Below are 13,304 nucleotides of genomic sequence, written 5' to 3' on the forward strand. Positions count from 1 at the left end.
TGTTACAACAGCAGTGTGCTCAAGCTCTGTGTCTACAGAGACCTGTCTGTAATCTGTCCCAGGAAACTCTGTCAAACTCTCTTGAACAAAGTTATAGCAGCAGGAAGGAGAGAAGGAATAGTGTTTAAGAGAGAAAACTTATGTTATGTTACTTTAACCTAATTATCATAACATCCTTTGAGAGAGAGACTTGTGATATTCAACCTTCTGGACTTATTTAGGTGTTTTAATAACTGTTGCTAATACATTACACCTTTATTTAACTAGGCAAGTCAGTTAACAAATTCTTATTTTCAATGACGGCCTAGGAACAGTGGGTTAACTGCCTTGTTCAGGGGCAGAAAGACATATTTTTACCTTGTCAGCTCAGGGATTCAATCTTGCAACCTTTCGGTTACTAGTCCAACGCTCTAACCACTAGGCTACCTGCCGCCCCAACATTGATTTCCCCAGAGACAATAATAATAATAATCAGCTCTCCATTGTGCGCGGTAAATAGATGTGACGGTCATGGAGAACACATACAGTATACCAGGCATTTGACCAGGGAAACAAATCAGGTGTGAAATTTTATCTTGGAAAAGTTAGGTTTTGGAAGCTATGTCATCCACATGTTCGTACCACAGCGTTAAACGGCCATCAATAAAATAGCCATGATGAACCTGGCGCCATTTAATATGTATGTACTGTACATGGCCTGCTTTCATATGGGAACTGGTGTGAAACCTCAGGGAACCCTGCTTGAGTAACAATGCATACCAGATGTGGAGGGAACCATATGACCAGTATTAGACAAGCCCGCAAGAGGGTCCATTGTCATCCCATACTGGCAAACCACAAAGACAGCATTCCTGAGGAAGCTAACAAGAAAAGCAACCAACCAACAACTGTTCTTTAGGGAAGAGTTAGTTACAGAGAGTGAGAAAGAGCGAAAGAGAGAGAGTGAATTGGATGCGATTCACCAAGGCGCCAGCCTGTCATTCTACATGTACACATAGGCGGAAATCCCAGGGGGGACGGGGGGGACACGACCCCCCCATCTTGGGAAAAATATGATTTGTCCCCCCCAATATATCACTGTAAACATAACTATGTAATTTCAATAATATTAATAATACGCAATGAAAGCACTTGTGCTGATTATAGACACTTAATAGCGCATTTAAATTTCAAAAGATTGCGACCCACCCCGCCCTTTGCCTCACAATGGTTTGATCCACTGCCAGTTCTTTAGCTGGCAAGGTAATAGAGAGTTCGTATCTACTGTCCGAAAGGGACATGTACGTAACTGACGTGAGGTTAATCCAGTCAATCCATAGCAGGTCCATAGCAATGTTATTTATTTATTTTTATGTTGGCAGGGTTCACACACTAGTTGAATTTGCAGAGCTAGCGCGCAAACTAAAGCAAACATTAACTATCAAGCTAGCTAGTACCTATTCCATTTATGTGGCGTCGTCAAAGATGGAATCTTTGCTATCGTCAGTTTATTCCAAGATCAGCATGCAGCTGTAGTGCTTCGACGTCCCTGTGATAAGGTTAGCAATAAACTGAAGTCCAAACTGAACAGAACAGAACTACACTCTCTTCTACCATTGTCTTAAATATATATAATGGTCTCGTTGCAAAAGATAAATTGTCGATAGTGAACTTTTTTTATTTTATTTTATTTCACCTTTATTTAACCAGGTAGCAAAGATTATAGCAAACACACAGAAACGGAATTGGTGCTCGCTAGCTTTACAAATTCAGCTATTGTTGGAAGCCAGCCAATATGAAACAAACTATTTAAATTACAAAAGGTTGCAGCATGTGTTGTGTAAATGTGTGTGTGTGCAGCTAGGCCAGCCAGCCAGCCAGGTAGAAAAATGGCAGAAAAAAGTAAGAAGACGGACATCAGAGTATTTGTCAGTACACCAAAACGCATAGTAAGAACTCTAGTATCCTAATATCTCAACGACTAGTTGATAAAATGTTCATAAGAAAGAAGTGAAATGCGAATGGAAATGTTTCACAATGATGTCATTAGGCAGAGCAGGCAACAGATGGCACACAGACAGCAGAGTTGGGGACAGATATGCAGGGACAGACTGGCAGACAGGGAGTCTCAGGTAAGTTTGTTGAGTCTTTGTTTGGCAACATTATGAAAGGTTCTCAATTTTTTTGACTTGTAAAATAGGGACATAATTGGAAAATGCCATGGATACCCCCACTCTCAACTTAAACTGGTGACTAAACTAAGATTTGTTTACGGCAATGGTATTGCTGTTGTGATTAATTGTGTAGTTTTGGGTACCGGTAGTTAGGAGTACGGCAAACACCTTATTTATTTTCTAGGAGACAGACTGAGTCAGTTAGGGTGGTGAAAGGGAAAGAGCCAGGGAGAGAGACTTCAGAGGACAGTGTCACAGCCACGGCAGGACCAAGTGTCACCCTTGTTGCCAGCAGCACCAGTATAGGGGACAGTGGCACAGCATTGTCCAGTTACCACAGTGATGGCACAAAACCATATCAGCCACACCCACAATTTATAGAACCGCAAACTCTTGCCAACAGAGTGTTGACGTTTCAAGAGAGATGGTTTCGCGATTTCCCCTGGCTACATTATAATCCATCAATAAAAGGAGTGTTGTGTTTTCACTGTAGCCAAGGGTTTTCAAGCCAGCCATCTTTTGGCCAAAGAGCTGATGCTGCCTTCATTAGTGCAGGATTTAGGAACTGGAGAAAAGGCATTGAAAAATTCACAGCACATCAAAATTGCCAAACCCACCGCTACTTTGTAATTGTAACAGCACACCAGCTAAATCCAATCAGTGTCCAGTTATGTCCAGCGCGTGGGGTAAACAGCAGGATGACGCAAGGCATTGCTTGATGAAAATTGTTAGTTCGGTGCGGCATGTAGTAAGACAGGGACAAGCCTTTAGAGGCCACACGGATGACAGTGGGAATTTATACCAGATTTTGAAACTTAGGGCAGAAGAGGATGATCCCATTTTACTGAAGTGGTTAACAGAGCGTACCACAATGTACACAGGCCCCAAAGCACAGAATGAAATTCTGAACATCATGGCCAATAGTCATTCGAGGCATTGCAGCTGAGATTAGGTCGCTTCCGATTGTACAATTTTCATTAATTGTTGATGGTACTCAAGATGTCTCTGGTGCTGAACAGGAGAATGTCTGTTTGCGTTATGTTGACCATGACCATGTCCCTCACAAGGAGTTTATTGGGCTATACAGGGTGTCGGAGACAACAGGCGAGGGCATTGCGAAAGTGCCAACTGATGTGTTGTTGAGGAAACCCGCAAACATATGCTCGGTTCTTTTGTTCAGTAGTGTGTATAGCAGTGGTTCTCAACCTTTTTGGGGTACTGGAACCCCTGCATATTTTGAGGCAAGGCAGGCAAGGTTTTGAGCGGTCCTCAGGGACCTCCACCCCCTCTATATTATATGTAAACTTACTGGAAACCTTGTGGTACTGACTACATTCATTACACTTTTTTATTTCACGGACCCCTTGCAATTAGTCCATGGACCCCTGTTTGAGAACCCATGGTGTAATTGATAGTTGTTATTTTGTTTAGTAGTTTTTAGTACACTTACAAATGATTTATTTCATGTTATTTTATTTAAAATTGCATACTTTGTGCGACATACTTGTCCATAGCTGCTGTTTGAAGAGTTGAGACACTGACTGAAGGATATTTTGGTTGATTTATTTGGGTTTTTCATTGAAGTAGTTATTTTGCTTTTAGAACTGTACTTATTTTAAGCTTTTTGTTCTTGCAAAGATATTGTAGACTCAGGCCAGGTGGACATATTTAATGACTATATAAATGTATCAGAAAAAGTCAAATTAAAAGGTCAATTCAATACGGAGACCAACTTTGTGATGGTTCTCAATGGAGATTATTTTAGATGTGATCACACCATGTTCATTGTATTTATGAAAACTACACCCATACAGTGTACAGTACCATTGTCACCTACTGACCTTTCTTGATATTGCTGGTTGTAAGTACGAATACCTGCATACATACTGGACTGGTAAGGAGCACTGCTATAACTATTATTAGTAGTAGAATTATAATGATTTAAACATTTGAACAAGTTGGGAAAACCCTTCAGTTAACTACTGTACCTATCAATTATCCAGTTGTAGGAATTATGGTTCCTCAATATACATTTAACAACGTATGCTATGTGTTACAGCACTACTTTGGTGTCCCCCTCAGGAATTGCTCTTGAGAAAATTTAATGTAATTGTCCCCTCCAAGGTTGATCTCAGATTTTCGCCCCTGCATGTACATGTTGGGTGTGAAAATCTGCACTGTAAGCAATCATGGCCACATCAAACTGTATGCATAATTGAAAGAAAATAGACTGGAAAAGAAACACAGATCTCATAGACTGTTCATTGTGTGGTGTACAAAACACAGAAACATTTTTCTCTTTTGGGAACATTTGGTACGAATGAATTTATTATTATTTTTATTTTTTTATTGAACCCTTATTTTACCAGGTAAGTTGACTGAAAACACATTCTCATTTACAACAACGACCTGGGGAACAGTTATAGGGGAGAAGAGGGGGGATGAATAAGCCAATTAGAAACTGGAGATAATTAGGTGGCCATGTGATGGTATGAGAATTTAGATTGGGAATTTAGCCAGGCCACCGTGGTTAACAACCCCACTCTTACGATAAGTGGCATGAGATCTTTAGTGACCACAGAGTCAGGACACCCGTTTAACGTCTCATTTGAAAGACATCACCCTACACAGAACAATGTTCCCAATCACAAGGTGAGGGGTGAGAGTGGCACACGGACACGTGTAGACTCCCGAGTGGCGCACAGTCTATGGCACTGCATCTCAGTGCTAGAGGCGTCACTACAGACCCTGGTTAGATTCCAGGCTGTATCACAACCGGACGTGATTGGGAGTCCCATAGGGCAGCGCACAATTGGCCCAGCATGCCTAGTTCAATAAAGGTTAAATAAAAGATAGACAAATAAGAGGAAAGGACAGAAGGAAACCTTTTCATATCTTATGGAACAGGCAAGTGGTCTTTGAAACCAAACTTTTATCTATACTAGCACAGCGGGGAAGAGACTAACATCACTTTGTTTGACATTCCTTATGGGCACTTTACAAATTAGATTTTAGACAGGCACTAGTTAAGTAGCTTCAATGGAAAAGTAACAGGGGCCACACTGGTAAAAGTTTGTGGGATTTTACATTAAGCATTATTTAAATTGGAGTGTAAGTGTTTCATTGTTTTTTGGGCTGATATGACATTTAAGTAGAACAGGAGCCGGCTTAATTATCATCCCATTTTCAGTGACATAATTACATCATTTGAACCTAGTTTTGATTTGCAAAAAGCCACATTGAACATGACATGCTCTGCTGTGGCAGCGGACCAAAACCATTACTGCGTATTCATCTGTAAGTAGATCCATTTTTATTTTAAGTGTTCATCAAATGCTGAATGACAACGAAGATTAAAGACAAATGTAATACTCTAACAGTGCTGAAGTTACATAAACATACTAAAGGAGCTTAACTGATTATTTTGACAGACACATCCAGGCCCTTTTACAGCATGTCTTTATCCTCGCTCAGTGTTTTCAGTAAACCCTCCTGGAGCTTGTACCCTTGGCATGACCACAGAGCTCAAATGAAAACCATGATTTGCCCCCCTAATCACTGTCCTCATTCCCCTTTGCTTTCACTAACCTCCTGGGTCCCTAGAACACTCTCCAGTCTGCATTGCCAGATGGGAGGCAGATGATCGTCAGTGACGAAGCCCAGCTCAAAGACTTTCTGGGGCAGACTGAACAGCAGCAGGTGGCTCCTCAACACCTAATCTGGACAGAACAGATGTTAGGAAAGACCCTCAGCGGAGAGGGGAGGAGTGGCAGGAGGATAAGAAGGCCCAGGGGAAGGTGAGAGGAGTGAAGAGCTGGAAGGCCCAGGGGAAGGAGAGTGAGTACGGGTGTGTACCTCATCAGTCAGGTAGTAGTGAGTCTTCCTCAGGAAGCTGCGACGTGCTGTTTCAACCTACTGGAGAAGGGGGGAGAAAGCCTTTCAGAGGGGCGTACAAAAGAGTTCATATCCAAAGTACAGAGCGATTCTCAATTACCCTCAAATTGCCTAGCCCTGTTGAGCAGTATGACATTTCTAGGAACTGCAATGCAACACAGTCCAGTCAATTGTCATCGTGGGTCTGAGGTCGCCGTCATCAGCGCACGGAAGTAGAGTATCAGTGGGAGAGAATCCACCGGGGGCGACGTGAACCTCTCCATAGGAATGGCCAGCTAGGAGGAACACAGAGAGGGGTTCATTTAGCCTATCTTTATGTCACATGAATTAGATACTGTCAAATCGCACAATTTTGCAGAAAGTGACAAGAACCCCAGTGCTCTATCTACTGGCCGTTTACACAGAAATGTACCGTGTACTCTCAATTACAACTTTCAATCCAGCATGTTAACCAGCCTCCCTCTCACCTGTTCCAGTGTTACCCCCAGGGAGCGCAGCAGGCCCACATGCTCCCTAAACGCAGCCAACTTCATGGTGGCATTGAAGCGCCTCTGCTGAAGTAGTCAAACAGGGGGACCCCGACTGACCCCGACGCAAACTGTCCAACCAGGGCAGAATAGAGGTCATTGAAGGAGTCCAGGCCTGGAGGAGGGGAGTTGAGGTCCAGAGCCAAGGTCAGCCTCTAGACAGGCCTCTCCAGGAAGAAATTAATGGAGCACAGGAAGATACAAGCCAGACAGGCCAGCTTGGCTACAGGCAGCACCACCCTGAGTACCTCCTCCCTCCAGACCTCCAGCAGCAGCAGCCACTGTAGGCAGTGTGTGACCAACTGCACTTCCACCGCGGGGAGCAACTCCACCTGCAGGACCCCTCCGTCCAGTGTCTCTGCCCGCTCGTACAGGCTGACGAGTGGCAGGAAGAACCAATCGGACAGGATGGGGGGGCCGGAGAGTTCTGGGAGGAGCTGGGTATTGAGCCAGGGAGTTCGGCCCAGGTGGTGGTCCCTGGAGGAGAGGACAGAAGGCTCATGTGGGCCAGGTGAGAGAGGTAGCAGCCCCGGACAGAGGGCAGCTGGACACAGGCTTCCCTTAGCAAAGGACCCAGGGTCTGGGGGGAGGGGAGGAGCTATACAGCACTGAGTTCACATAAAATAGAGCCTTTATAAGAAGACTAAGGCTGGCTGGCTGTGGCATCAGAGGAATTCCAGCTATAGAGCAGTGATCTAACTGAAAGTGAAAAGGACAGGAGTTAGATCCAGAGGATACTATTCGGTGTAACCTGGATATAATATACAATGGCTTAGCATGACATGTTTAATATCAGGTTAGAAACTAAATTGAACAAAAATATAAAAACACAACATGCAACAATTTCAAAGCTTTTACTGAGTTACAGTTCAAAAAAGGAAATCCGTTGATTGAAATAAATTAGGCCCTAATCTATAGATTTCACATGACTGGGCAGGGGCACAGCATGGGTGGGCATAGGCACACCCATTTCCCATCCTGAGAAAAACCTATTAATTTTGTGTGACTTGAGATGAAAGCCCCCAGCCCTTGCCCATGAGCTTTTGAAAACCTGCTTCACATGTATTTCTAATGAAGCCTAGATCTAGACAACGGCAATGCAAAAAATAAATAAAACTGAATGTGAGAAGAGCAATTGTGGTGCTTAACAGACCAGATGCTGTATAAAATGTAAACCATGCTTGCATCTGGTGGTGCACAATGTCCACGGCAGCACACTGCTGCAATAAACTACATAGATTAACAATGAACCAACAAGATGATATATTCTGAGTTGTGCCAACATTACACATTTTGGCTTGGGGTAATGCATCTCAAACCACCCTGGCTCTCAACAATTCCTCTTCTGGGCCTGCACCTCAACACATCCAATATTTCATAGCACAGGAATTCCAGAGTTTTAAATTCTGTTTTATGAAAGTTCAATGGAGGAGAACTCCTTTTAGGTTGGCCATGTTGGTTTGGGAAAGAACACCATGTACATTTAGCCAGGAGCATTCCAAATCACATAGACAAGGCCCGTGAGAGAATTCTCTTTCAACAGTGAGAACCTGGAAGCATTGAGTACAAACAGCTCAGTCAAATATTGTGAAGATTATTATGGTACACTATCTGTATCTGATATATTTAACAGGGAAATTGCCAAGTATCCCAACAAGTGAATACTTCACAGATGCACATACATGTACAGATTCACTACTTAACAAAGCCACCTGTCTGAGGAACAAAGTGACTGAAGGACTAGATGAGCCTACTGTATAGGGAGATGAGACAGCCTGGCCCTGAATAACTCTATATGATGATGCTATATAGCCTAAGACTAGGGCTGACAGCTGGTTATTATCATGCAACTGACTGCCGGTCCATTAATTAACATAAAGACCTTTCGCATCTCCAAGAAATCCATTTAATTTACACCATCACAATAAATCCATGATTTATTTTATGCAGGTCTAAAAGAAACATTATGTGAAGAAAATGTATTTCAGAATGTCACGCCTACTACTGCTCCCTCTGGCGCTCGATATCACTGGTCTGCTAACACCGGCCCTGGCAACTATATTAGGCACACTTGTTCCCCATCATTAGCACACCTGATAATCATTTTATCCTTGATTACTCCACCTTTATTTAGCCCTCAGTTGACATCAGTCATTAGGTAGTATTATTTTATCTCACGTTCAGTATTCGTCTCATGTTTCTTAAACTGTATCTGTACATTATTAAACTCACATTTTGCACCTGCTTCCTGACGTACACTTACACAGAAGAACAGAATGAATGGCCTATTGTATGTGCCACAGCATAGGCTGTAGTAGGCGTATTATTTTGCACACAAGATATGCTTATAAGTACTGTGCCATTACATGATTTTATAGTAAGAAGAATATAATTGAGCTTTGCTGAATAAAATATAAAGGATATGTTTTCCATTCCGGAGCGATATTTGGCGATGTTGAGCGTAAAAGTAGATATTTGAAACAGGTCCTTTACGCTAGATTTAGAGTTAATTGGCAACTATAGTTAATGATACAAATCTTAGAATGTCTTAGAAATGAAAACAAATATGGGCAGCATAATGCAACTATATATGCTAATAATGATTTGAGAAAGTCACAAAAAAGCTTGCGCTCTGTTCCTTGACTCAGGCTGCTCACACTGTTCTCTCAAAGTGATCATATTTTTCACACATAAGATTATTCTCAAAGTAATCTTGTCTGTACTAATATGTCAAATTTGCATCGATTTAGAATGGCCCGTTATCAAATGGGCAGGGGCAGGGGGGAAAATACATAATCTGTATGCACTCGAATAGCGAATGGAGGCTGCTTTCACTGGGTTTGTTTTTTAAACATGCCAGGTAGGCTACTCCGGTTTTCATAGCGGAGCATGTGCTTAATACTAGCAGCTGAGAAATAAATATAGTAGCAGCTGGGGTCCTCTTCTTAGTGACAAGCATCAAAACTCTGCTTTCAAACGGGATTGCAAGTAGAAATGTCTGGGCTTATAAGAACATCTTCACTCCAGGCGTCAACCAGTGTTTGAGGAGCATGCTCTCGCTGCGCAACAGGTGATACTTCTTCCAAGCTCTGTATGCCATGGGCTCTCCAACCCTGTTCCTGCAGCTACCCAGTGAAATCTGTTTGAGAACATAGATAGAAACATATTTTCCCAACGAAACAGATGTAATTAAACTGTTGACAGCCCCTTTCTCTGCGAGCTTGAGAAAGGAATGGAGGAGAGAGGGGTCATGAGCAGATGAGCTCCTGCATTTTTCAGCATGTTTTTAAAATATAGATTTTGAGTTAGATAACTTGGATTTTTTGGCAAGGATATATACAGGATACTACCTTACACAACAAAACCTTCATTCCAAATCTAAACTCCAAACCTCCAACCTGACTTTGGACAAGATTACCTGGAAGGAGTCCTACTACCTAAGCTATACAGCAAATGCTCTAGCAAACAAACAGAAACCTGAAAACACCCTCCAACCTCGAACTGAGTGAGTCATGTTTAGTCTGAAGCTATTTTAAAAGCCAAGAAAAAATATTACAATTCTATTATTTTACTTGTTAAGGACTGAATGCTAAGTTAAAGCTACCAAGCTTGCTAGGACAGAACAGATCTGACAGCATCTTCAATTACCACTGACATGTGAAGTGAGAGGTGTCAAAGCCCTTGAGCCCATCAATGGCAGGATAGTCTCAAAGCCTACCCCACAAAAATGCAGAGGCCTTTGAAACCCCCTCCCGCTGTTCATAGGTAATTACAATACAGTACCCTCTGCATGTAAAAAATGATAAGGCACGAAAATAGTACAAAAATAAGCTCCTTATGGAAAATCAAGAGAAACTTTGCTGACTATTATAAAAGTGGGAACATTAGCAAATGAATCTTCCACACAGACCATCCCCTGGCAAGGTGCAGCACTATATTAACACACTACCCCCCAACTTTCACATAATCAAAGAGATACCTCATTAGGATAAGCTCTCTCTTGAGAAAGATACCCCCACCCCGAGTGTGTCAGACCAGACCTCTTCATTATACAACCCCACAGACGAACAACCCCAAGCGGAAAGTCAACCTCCCAGCACAAAATACTACTTCCTCATTGAAATGAAGGACACATTCCCCCAGCTGGAGGTAAGGCAAGTGGAGCTGGAACAGCAGGTGAACACACTCCAGTCAGCACAAAAAATAGCACAAAACAGCCCCTCAACCAGACCTGGAGAGACATATCTGCACTCTGGACTGTGGTGAGACAACATCAGGAGAAAGAGCAGGAGCAGAACACAGCACTAGAGGAGGGGATCAGAGTGCTGGAGGAGAGGGTGAGGGGGATGGCGTGTGACAGAGAACAACCCATTAGAGACCTGGTCACCCCCTCAGAAAAGCCAGCAGAACAGTCCACCCCAGACCCTGACCTTATCCTCAACATCACAGCAGGACAGCCAGATGAAGAACCCCAAGCCCAGGGGATCCCACCCCCTCTGAGCACCCCCCCCCCCCCCCTGTCAGCCACTCTGATAGTCCTCCTACAACCCCCCCACACCCACTGAGAACATACACAATCCACAGATTGTACTCCTTATGGACTCAAACAGGAAATATATACAAGAAAATAAACATTTTCCCAAACACATGTCTAAACTCTGGTGTCCAAACACTCAGCTCACCTTAGACTTTCTGTCCTAGGACCAACTAGGGTCACCCAGCCACATAATAATACACAGTCACAAACAACCTGACAACACAGCAGGAAAGGGTGACCACAGCACTCAAGGGAGTGATTGAAAAAGCTTCTTCTATTTTCCCCAACACACAAGTGGTTATCTCCAGCCTCCTACCATACAGTGGGTAAACGCAAGTATTTCCCGTGACTGTGCCTCAAAACCAAATGTTTACCTGGCCCACCACTCCACCCTGGACTTGAACAGTCTTTACGACCAGGTCCACCTATACAATGTAGCAGTGCTCGGACCCGAAAGGACACCGCCCTCAACCGCTGATGCAACACTTCACACAGGAGCAACAGATCAATAGACACCCCACCCAGACCAGCAAGACACTATCCCAGACCTGCGGGACCCCCCCAGACCTACAGAACTTACACCGAGAGGACCTACATCTAGACCACACCCCCACCGCAACCAATCAAACCCCCCTCCCAAAATCAACCATGCCCACACTCCATTTAGGCCCCCTTAGATCAGACAAATGCCCCACTCCTGCAAAGAAGGCCTCAACATGAAAGTCACACATACGCCCAGGCCGTGAGGAGGTAAACAGGCCCAACCCCCACTCTTACAGTACACTAGCCCAAGTCAATGGCATGTACCAGATGCTCAGCTCACACTTACTGGTCTGAGGCCAGTCTTCACAACCTTGCTTGCACATGCTTATTCAGTGCTGCCCACAAATTTTCTATGGGATTGAGGTCAAGGCTTTGTGATGGCCACTCCAATACCTTGACTTTGTTGTCCTTAAGCCATTTTGACACAACTTTGGAAGTATGCTTGGGGTCATTGTCCATTTGGAAGACCCATTTTCGACCAAGCTTTAACTTCCTGACTGATGTCTTGAGATGTTGCCTCAATATATCCACATCATTTTCCTGCCTCATAATGCCATCTATTTTGTGAAGTGCACCATTCCCTTCTGCAGCAAAGCGCCCCCATAACATGATGCTGCCACCCCTGTGCTTCACAGTTGGGATGGTGTTCTTCGGCTTACAAGTCTCCCCCTTTTTCCTCCAAACATAATGATGGTCATTATGGCCAAACAGTTCTATTTTTGTTTCATCAGACCAGAGGACATTTCTCCAAAAAGTACGATTTTTGTCCCCATGTGCAGTTGCAAACCATAGTCTAGCTTTTTTAATGGCGGTTTTGGAGCAGTGGCTTCTTCCTTGCTGAGCAGCCTTTCAGGTTACGTCGAAATAGGACTTGTTTTACTGTGGGTATCGTTACGCACGCCTCTTGGAGGAGGGAACGCAACACCCTGCTACACTCAACTACCCGTGGAGTGAAAGAGGTATGTGACTGCAGGTGCGGGTAAGGATGACAGAGGCAGAATATATTACCGTTTACAGGGAATTTATTTCCATCACACGGTAATTTGGGGAAAAGGGGCTGGACGGAACCAAAGCAAATTAAGTAAAATTTAAAGAGCCCCCGCTCCTACCTTACCTACCCACAACTTACCTACCTGGCACACTAACCAAAATACAGGGGATGGTCCGGCCAGGTCTTACCTAGTGTGCATAGACATTGTACATACTACAGGTATATGTCTGCCCGCAGGCCTCTTGCCTAAGCACTCCCAAGGTGCCTTCCCCCTTGGAAACAAATGAAACAGAATAATACAAACTTAAAGTGAACAATTTCACTAATCAAAAACACAGTCCTATGGCATACACAAACGTATGCTTCCTGAGCGGTATGACGGCTGCGTGGTCCCATGGTGTTTATACTTGTGTTTTGATTGTGTTCTCAGCCGCAACATCAACTGTCAGAAAAGGTGCCTAAAATTGAAACGGGAAGGAATACCATGGAATCGTCAGGTGAAGAAGAGGTCAATTATGAGAAAGTAGGAGCCCGACCAAGGGGCCAAACACAACCAGAACCGCTTGAGCTACCGGTTGAACCAGCAGATACAGCCATAAAAGACCAACTGACTGAAGGAGCAGTTGGGGGACCAGAATTTTCACCTGCCTTGAGAGGAG

The 13,304-nt window shown here is 43.7% G+C and overlaps 1 pseudogene; it reads right to left on the minus strand.

Annotated features, from left to right (window-relative positions):
• Positions 1-5,443: 5,443 nt before the first annotated feature.
• Positions 5,444-13,304, minus strand: part of LOC129811243 (RNA polymerase II-associated protein 1-like) — a 29,168-nt pseudogene continuing 21,307 nt past the window's right edge.

Source organism: Salvelinus fontinalis, chromosome 15, assembly GCF_029448725.1.
Source record: "Salvelinus fontinalis isolate EN_2023a chromosome 15, ASM2944872v1, whole genome shotgun sequence".
In the NCBI taxonomy this organism is placed as follows: Eukaryota; Metazoa; Chordata; class Actinopteri; order Salmoniformes; family Salmonidae; genus Salvelinus; species Salvelinus fontinalis.